At 45.5% G+C, this 8,966-nt stretch overlaps 1 pseudogene across 1 annotated transcript; it reads right to left on the bottom strand.

Moving 5' to 3' along the window:
• Nucleotides 1–6,947, bottom strand: LOC125519481 (wall-associated receptor kinase 3-like; annotated as a pseudogene). The gene is made up of 6 exons (XR_015610173.1): nt 5,925–6,947; nt 5,530–5,685; nt 2,767–3,600; nt 1,883–1,975; nt 1,668–1,703; nt 1–1,372 (listed from the first exon to the last, which is right to left on the bottom strand). The product of XR_015610173.1 is annotated as a wall-associated receptor kinase 3-like (transcript).
• Nucleotides 6,948–8,966: the final 2,019 nt, after the last annotated feature.

Here is an 8,966-nt window from a genome sequence, read left to right as displayed (position 1 = left end):
TTTATTGTGAAAAAATTCACATGCATTGAGTTTACATGAGATTCTAAGCACACCAACACAAGAAACAAAGTTCAAGATGAGAAAATCAAGCGGTTTTAGAGTAAGTGATCAAATGGCAATAAGTCCCCTACTGTAAAAGACTATAAGTTGAATCCATGTGTCAACAATACTACCTAGGATACCTCGAAGACATGGCCAACTCTTCTTCCATACTGTATTGTCTAGTTGACCCATCAGTGCTTCTTCCATTATGGTTGATGAAGCATTCGTCGTGACACCATTCTTCTCAAGTCTGTTGGTGCCAAATTCATCTAAAATATACTCCTTGGATGGTCAAAGACCTTCAAGTGTCAACTCCACTTGCCTCATGGTTGGACGCTCCTCTCCTCTTAATTTTGTACATGCCAGTGCAAGTGCAACGGCTTCTTCAACTTCTTTGCCTCCCTCATCTGTAATTTGTGGATCTAATATTTGTGACAGATTACCCTCCTCAAAACAATGCAACAAAATGTATAACAAGGCCTTCACCTTCAAAAGACAAATATGAAAATGGCTTTTGTCGAGTAAGCAGTTCTATGAGCATGACTCCATAGCTGTAGACATCACTTTTGCCTGTGAGCCGCCCTGTGTGGAAATACATTGGGTCCAAATATCCTATTGTACCTCGAACCATTGTTGTTAATCCCGATCTTTCCACCGAAATATATCTTGAAGCTCCAAAGTCGGCTACCTTTGCTGTTAGAGCGTCATCCAAAAGTATGTTAACCGACTTCACATCTCTATGAATGATGGGCATTGAAGCTGTAGAGTGAAGATAGGCTGGTGATTTGGCTGTTTCAACTGCGATCTGAAGCCTGTCTTCCCATGACAATGATCTTGATCCATCGATGTGAAGATGATCATAAAGGGTTCCATTGGATATGAACTCGTAGACCAACATTGGTACTTCTGTTTCAAGGCAACAACCATAAAGTTTTACCACATTTCGGTGATTGATCTAAGAGTATAGCAACCTCGTTAATAAACTCATCAATCTCCCTTTGAATAATCTTCTTTGGCTTCTTAATGGATACCACATGGAGGTCTGACAAAATCCCTTTGTATACTGTACCATGCCCTCCACCACCAAGCTCACGAGTTTTATCAAAATTGTTGGTTGCCTTCTCTAGCTCTTCTAAGGGTATGATCATCCTTTCAGCAATATCAGCTCTCTGTGATACCAATTGTTGCAACGGCTGTCCTCGATTTTGGTCAAAGAATTTTCGCTTCGAAATTTGTGCCTTTCTCTGTTTAAGTTTGCTGGAAATGAACCATCCAGCAAGAACTGAAACTATGAGGCCCCCAGCACTAGCAATACCAGCTCCAACGCTAACTGGAAAATACACAGACATAGACACACGTTAGTACGTGGTCATCCGGTCCCCTGGCGTATTGTGTGTGTTTGTGTCTATACATAAAAAATAAATGACTTGTACTCTGTATGAATTGAATAGAATACGCTTCATCGGATCTCAAATTAATCTAGACTCAAGTTCACTAAGAAATAACGAACTGAATCAACATACAAATGTGAAGATTATGTCTTTGTGTGTTGATAGTTCTCTTCTGAAAAAAGCAAATAATATAGGTATCCCCCACCAAAATAAGTAAACCTGCAATGGACTCACCTATAATCATGGACCTGTGGCGGCCTGCATCCGGAGCTGGAGAAAAACAAGATACAAGGGAAAATAAGTTAGAATTTACTTAATTGCTAGCTAGGCTAGATGCATGCATACTAGAGATAATTATTCAGTTGATAAACTTGTTAATTAGATCAAGCTAGCCATATATATGCTCCCTTCCGTCCCATAATATAAGATCGATGTTAGTATGTGCTAACCTTTGCATCCCTGGCCATCGTCGTTGGCGTAGGGGTTGCCATCGTAGCCATCCTCGCAGTGGCATGTATAGCCTCTGTTCCCCGAGAAAATTCCTTATTTGATACTGTCTTAAAATCTGGTTTCTTATTTGACATTGAAAAAAAAATTCTTTCCTATTTGACACTAGTCCTAAATTTTATTCCCTATACGACACTTCCGTCCATTTTGAGCCTAAATGACACCTGAAAAGACGATTTTGCCCTTCATGTGGTATGTGTGCGCGCGCGCGTGTACTGTTGCGTGTGTGGGTGCACGCGCACATGTGTGCTGCTGCTGCTGCATGTGTGTGTGCATGTGTGCTGCTGCGTGTGTGTTTGCTGCTGCGTGTGTACGTGCGTGCGTGTGTGTATGCTGTTGCGTGCCTATGTGCTGCCTGCGTGTGTGCTGCTGCTGCGTGTGTACGTGCGCGCCCGCGTGTGTGTGTGCGGTTGTGTGCCTATGTGCTGCCTGCGTGTGTGTTGCTGCTGCTGCGTGTGTGTGTATGTGTGTGTGCTGCGTGAAGTGTGTGTTGCTGCGTGTGTGTGCGCGTGCATGGGTGTTGCTGCGTGTGTGTGTGTGCACGCGCGCGCGTGTTGTTGCGTGTGTGTGCGCGTGCGTTGTGTGTTGGTGCATGTGTATGTATTGTTGTGTGTGTGCTTCTGCCCTCGCACTGATGCTGCGTGTGCGCGCTATTGCCCCTCACACACATACCACATGAGGGGCAAAAGAGTCTTTTTAGGTGTCATTTAGGCTCAAAATGGATGAAAATGTCATATAGAAAATAAAATTTAAAACTTTGTGTCAAATAGGAAAAAAAAACTTTTCCAATATCAAATAAAAAAGCAGATTTTAAGATAGTGTCAAATAAGGAATTTTCTCCTGTTCCCCCGCTTGCAGTGGCTGTGCTTGCTCTTGCACTTGTTGGATGTAGTACAGTTGGGTTTATCAGATAAGATCTCCCACTGTTGAATAATAGGGACCTCCTGCACGGTTCTGGCTGACTGTTGCTTATCGGGGCCCAGCACGCCGGAGAAAGCCAGGTTATCGTACCACCCTTCTGCTGCAACAAACACAAGCGCACGTGACATCGTATTTCCGGCGAATGAACTCTGCTTGCCGAGCCAGCCCACACTCAACTGCTTGGGCATCCCCCCTGTGGAGTCCTGGGAGATGTGTGTCTGGCAGCAGCCCATGCCGTGGCAGTACTTGTCATTTGGGTTCCGACGCCGGCCATGCCCTTCTGGGCCTCGCCCTCGGTGGTCCACGTGGCCAACGTCGGTGTCTTTGTCCGAGGCAAAGCTGCAGAAGGAGACGCATCCACTGAGGATGTCTGGGCCATTGTCGTTGCTGGTGCGGTGCCCGAGCATCGACGCCCACGCATCACGCCCCATGAGGACAAGCTCGTTGCTGGCCGAGAGCGAGTAGGGTGCGATGCCATGGTTTGGGAAAAAAAATAGATCGTCCTCCACATAGGTGCTGTTTAGGAATGCTCCGGCGTGGACGGCGCGCACGGTGGCATTATCGAGGTGGATCTTCTCGACTCGGAAGTTGCCACTGTCGTCAAGGAGCAGCCATGGTGGGTCATGGGTCTTGTCGCAGGTGAGGTTGAACCCTGGATGGAAGCAACCAGCGGGACCCATGCCTTGGATGCCGAATGGGTACGGCACTTCCACATCGCCGCAGAGCGTCGTGCAGTTTCCTGCATGCGTGTAATGTAGGTTCAATTCATAATCAGCGGTGCACTAACATTTAAACTCTTGGAGGAGAATTGATGAGCAATGCTACACCTACGTACAAGTCCTACGTAATTAATCCTACGTGCTGATGTGGCCCAAATTAGGGGAGCGGAGGAGAGGATCTATGAAGGTTACGTAAGTTGGCTACGTAAGTTTGCCTAGGTGTAGCATTTTTGTTGATGTATATGTTGTTTGCTAACACTAGCAGGACAGCTGAGAACTTGAGACTTACCATTTTCCTTTTCGGATATGCTGTGAGTCTGTTCAGACGTTCTGGTTTCTTTTTAACAGACTCTCTCCTGTCCTTTTTACTTTGCGTATTAGGTTTTTGTCAAGTCAAATTTTGCAAAGTTTGACTAAATTTGTATTAAAAAATATCAACATCTATAATACAAAATATATATACTATAAAACTACATTTCACAATGAATCTAACAATACTGATTTGGCATTATGAATTTTGATACATTTTTCTATAAGTTTGGTCAAAGTGGAGCTATTTCAACTTACGACAAATCTTATATGCATGCTTAAAAGGACGGGAGGGAGTTTATGGAACTTGGAGCACGCTATCTTCTGGTTTCATTTCACAGATATATGGAATGAGGAGAACACTATCTTCTAAAAAAAAAGGTCCAGATGATCGCAAAGAACAAATAAAAATAAAGTTACAGCTATGGCCGGTCAAGTTTATTTTTTAGGGAACTAGCATAGTGGTCTTCGCAAAATTGAGAGCATCATATGTTTTAGTCTGTCGAAGGTGTTAATTATTTTTAATCTTATACAATACTTTTTGAACATCTGTTTATCATTTCATTGTATGATGGGCCGCATTTTAGAATCGGTACATGTCTGGTGTAACATTGACCTTTATTTTGTGTGTTTGCAGATTTTTGGTGCTAATACATAAAACACAAAAAATGTCAAATGATAATTTTCTATAAACTGAATGATATGGATTTTTTCCAACAATAGTTTTATATAACGAGGCGTGGAGCCGTGAGTAAACCAACAAAACTAACCCACAATAGTCTTGTTCGGTATATCGGTTGTCACATGCTTTAGCGTATGTTTTCATCAGATAGTAGCGGCGAGCATCAAGCACCGATTTTTTTATGCAGTGCTACAGTGAGTAATCCAATTATCTTCCCGTTCATTCTACTCATTATTCTTGCTCGCATATACGATTGAATCTATCTTTTATAAGAGAATTTTTCAAAAATAAATGACCATCACACCCTCAAGCCTCAGGTTCCGTTAATCAATGCTTATTTATGTACTGGTTCATCAATGCACATGCTGGTGTCTACTCATTCCCCCGTCTTTTTTGGATCACTCCTAAATTGTTTCTGTAAATTGTCAATAATGATTTTAATTGGAATTATAGATTATTTTTAATACATATAGTTCAAAATAAGATATTATTTGATAAATATCTAGAGATGCAATTCATGTTTCTAAATTGGAAAAATGCTAAAAAAATGCAAAAAAAAAATTGGCATTAACAACACAACATAACTAGATGATACCCCGCGTGTTGCAACGAAAATGAGTTGCAATATATTTCAATGAGATTTGATTGAGTGGAATATAAACATTTAAATTAATAACATATGAAGCAAAATTGAAAATACACGACTTGTTTTATTTGATTTTGATAGTTGTAAAATATTTTTAAAATATGAATAATGGAATAAAAAATTATTTTCCCATGGTTGGTTGCATGTGGTGGCTGGTATTTCACAATGCATGGTTGCATGTAGAGATCGATCTTATCACATCCATAATAGTATAATGATATGACATGCTTGTACGTAGATAACTAAGTTAGTCGGGTGACTATCTTATGGATATATAAGATATGTTCCATGTGGCCGATCGAGTTTGCTTACCACTGCTAGTGAGAGTAGAATCGACGCATCCGCCGGGTACGGCATGATTTCCCTGAGTTCCTGGCGGGCACCGGCACACTATTGATCCTCCTACGTAGCTACACTCACCGTAGCACTTGGTGATGTCCTGTGGCTGCTCGCACCGGTCATCATCAACTACAAATCAAACACACATAATCAATAATAGATTCACTAACTCAATCGGCTCGTAAATACTGTGCCATCCCAAATCGGCCAAGTCGATAAAAAAAATGCTCATACATATGGCATCAAATGTATACCATATAATAGTAGTTAAAATGTATTTTCTGAGAAATCTCATAAAACTAATTCGATGTTGTAGACGTTGATGTATATAGCATCGGGATTTTGGGTGAAGTAAAGTGCATGCGTACCTTGGCAGCCGCCGGGGACGTAGGCATGGCCTGTGTAACCCTGATCAAATCGGCAGTGGCATGTATACGATCCTGTGGTGGGGATGTCCAGGCAGCTGCTGTGGTTGCTCTTGCATGGGTTGTTCGCGCAGCTGCCACTGATGTCATACCTTAGATAAACGGGAACATCCAGTAGTGTTGCGCTACTGTGCTCGGACTTGGAGTTGGAGTAATTGGAGAGCCAGTAGTCGAACCAGCCTTCCTCTGCGACGAATGCGCTCGAGGGGGCTCGCGCCTGGTCCCCGCTCACGTTCCTGCCGAACCAGCTGAGCTCCACGCCGTACTGCCCTACCGGTGCTAGGAACGGTTCGTCGATGAGGATGGGAGCACGGCAGCAGCCATCGGCACCGGAGCATCCGCGGTCGAACTGGGGGCTGTCGCCTTGGCCAGGGTCGCTGCAAAAGGAGTAGCAGCCGCTTATTGTCATGGGCTTCGCGGTGGCAGTAGTGGAGTTGCCCTTGTTCCTGCTCCTCCACAGCAGCGTCGACCGCACATTGCAGCCGATGAGGACAAGCTCGTTGCCATTGGACGGCACGAATGGCCCCCTCAGGCTTATGTCGTCAGACCAGCTGGTGCTTAAGTCGACGTCGCGGACCAACTCCAGCTTGGACAATGAGTTTATGTACTTGACCCGGAGATGCTGGTCTTTACCGTCGGCACCGGGGAGGAGGAGAAGTAGCCGCGGGGGGTCGTGGCTGTGGTCGCAGGTGAGGTTGAACCCCGGCTGGTGCAAGAAGCAGCTGGGGTCCGGGCCAATGCCGAACGGGTATGGCACCTCCACGCTGCCGCACGTCGTGACACAGTCACACAGCCGGGCATCCCAATCGGCGGACTGGCTGCTGCTCCGGCTCCGGCAGACAGCACTAGGAGTAATACTACTACTGTCATTACTGACGCTATCTCATGCGCTAGCTACCTCTCTGATCTCTAGCTATCAGTGTGACTCCGCCCATGGCCGGAGCTTATAAGGTTGCCGGCTAGCTCCAGGCTAGAGTTGCAGGTCGACATCGATCTCATCTCATTCCCACCTACCACACGCTCCATCGCTTAATTAAAACCTTGATCTCATTGCTTGGGTAGCTTTACATCACATGCATGAGCTTAAACTATGATCGATTACAGCTTTCTCACGAGTAACTTTGAACACTGGACCGGACTCGACTGGACTGGAGTAGCTGAGTGTGCAGTGACACTCACTAGCTCCGTCCCTATCGATATGAGCAAAAACAAACTTATCACCGTCGCAGCCAGCTCAAGATTCCCCACTGACACCCACCGCACGCCGGCCTAAGCCACCGTAGAAAATCAGAGATCACACACGCAAAGGGTAATTAAACAAAGCAGGAAAGCTAACTGCGTGATATAGATCATACACACTGAAAGATTTAACAGATTAATTCTGTCAGACTCAGACCCGGTCAGCCGGAGGCAGGTATGTACCACTGGAATTTTAGCGGTCTGGAATGTTTACACTAGTAGAAAACAGGGCTTTGGTTCGGGCATGGCCAGCCCATTAGTCCTGGTTCTTCATGAACCGGGACCCATGGGGGCATTAGACCCGGTTTGTGAGCCCAGGGGGCGGCCGGTGCCTCGTGGGCATTGGTCCCGGTTCGTCTAGATATATTTGTTCCGGTTCTAGGCACGAACCGGGACCAATGGGCCGCGCTCCTGGCCCACAGCCATTGGTACCGGTTCGTGCCTAGAACCGGTACAGAAAGGGGGGTGTTAGTTCCGGTTTCTGCCACGAACCGGGACAAATAAGTTGCCTATATATACCCCATCGCTGCAGTAGAGCACTCCACAGTGCTCTGTTTTTTGCTGGCCGGCGAGGGGAGGGCATTGGGTGCTCTAGCTCACCTCGTATGCACACGAGGTGTTCGATGAAATGTTCGAGCCACACTAGTTAAGCTTTCTCCTCTCGAAGCTCGACCTCGGAGCTCCATTTTTCTCAAGATTTGTCTAGGTTTAGCGGTCCGTCACACCCCGTCCCCGTTTTCACCGCCGTCGATCTCCCGCGCCGATCTCGTCGCCGGCACCACCGTGGTGAGCCTCTTGTTCTTATCTTCTTTCTAATTTTCTTACTTTAGATAAATACTTGTCTGATTTTCTTACTTTAGATAGATACTTGTCTGATTTTCTTACTTTTGACACACATAATTATATATAATGCATGCAGATGAACCGGCAATGGATGTACGGTGACAGACACACCTCCGAGTACATTAAGGGCGTGCATAATTTTCTCGATGTGGCTGAGGCAGACAAGCAGAATGGTTTTATGTGTTGTCCATGCCCTAAATTTGGGAATATGAAGTCTTACTCTGACCGAAAAATCCTTCACACCCACCTGCTTTACAAGGGTTTCATGCCACACTATAATGTTTGGACGAGGCATGGAGAAATAGGGGTTATGATGGAAGACGGCGAAGAAGAAGAGGACGATGACAACTATGTGCCCCCTGAATACGGTGATGCTGCAACGGGGGAGCTGGTGAAGATCAAGAGGAACCAGACGATGTGCCCGATGATGCTGTTGAAGATCAAGAGGAACCAGACGATGTGCCCGATGATGATGATCTCCGCTGGGTCATTGTCGATGCAAGGACGCAATGCGAAAGTCAAAAGGAGAAGCTGAAGTTCGATCGCATGTTAGAGGATCACAAAAAAGGGTTGTACCCCAATTGCGAAGATGGCAACACAAAGCTTGGTACCGTACTAGAATTGCTGCAGTGGAAGGCAGAGAATGCTGTGCCTGACAAATGATTTGAGAAGCTACTGAAAATATTGAAGAAGAAGCTTCGAAAGGACAACAAATTGCCCGACAGTACGTATGTAACAAAGAAGGTCGTATGCCCTCTAGGATTGGAGGTGCAGAAGATACATGCATGCCCTAATGACTGCATCCTCTACCGTGGTGCGTACGAGGATTTGAACGCATGCCCAGTATGCGGTGCATTGCGGTATAAGATCAGACGAGATGACCCTGATGATGTTGACGGCGAG

Source organism: Triticum urartu, chromosome 7A (assembly GCF_056163025.1).
Source record: "Triticum urartu cultivar PI428250 chromosome 7A, HENAU_Tu73, whole genome shotgun sequence".
In the NCBI taxonomy this organism is placed as follows: domain Eukaryota; kingdom Viridiplantae; phylum Streptophyta; class Magnoliopsida; order Poales; family Poaceae; genus Triticum; species Triticum urartu.
The sequence above is the reverse complement of the archived record's forward strand: the minus strand, read 5'-3'. Positions and strand labels throughout refer to the sequence as shown.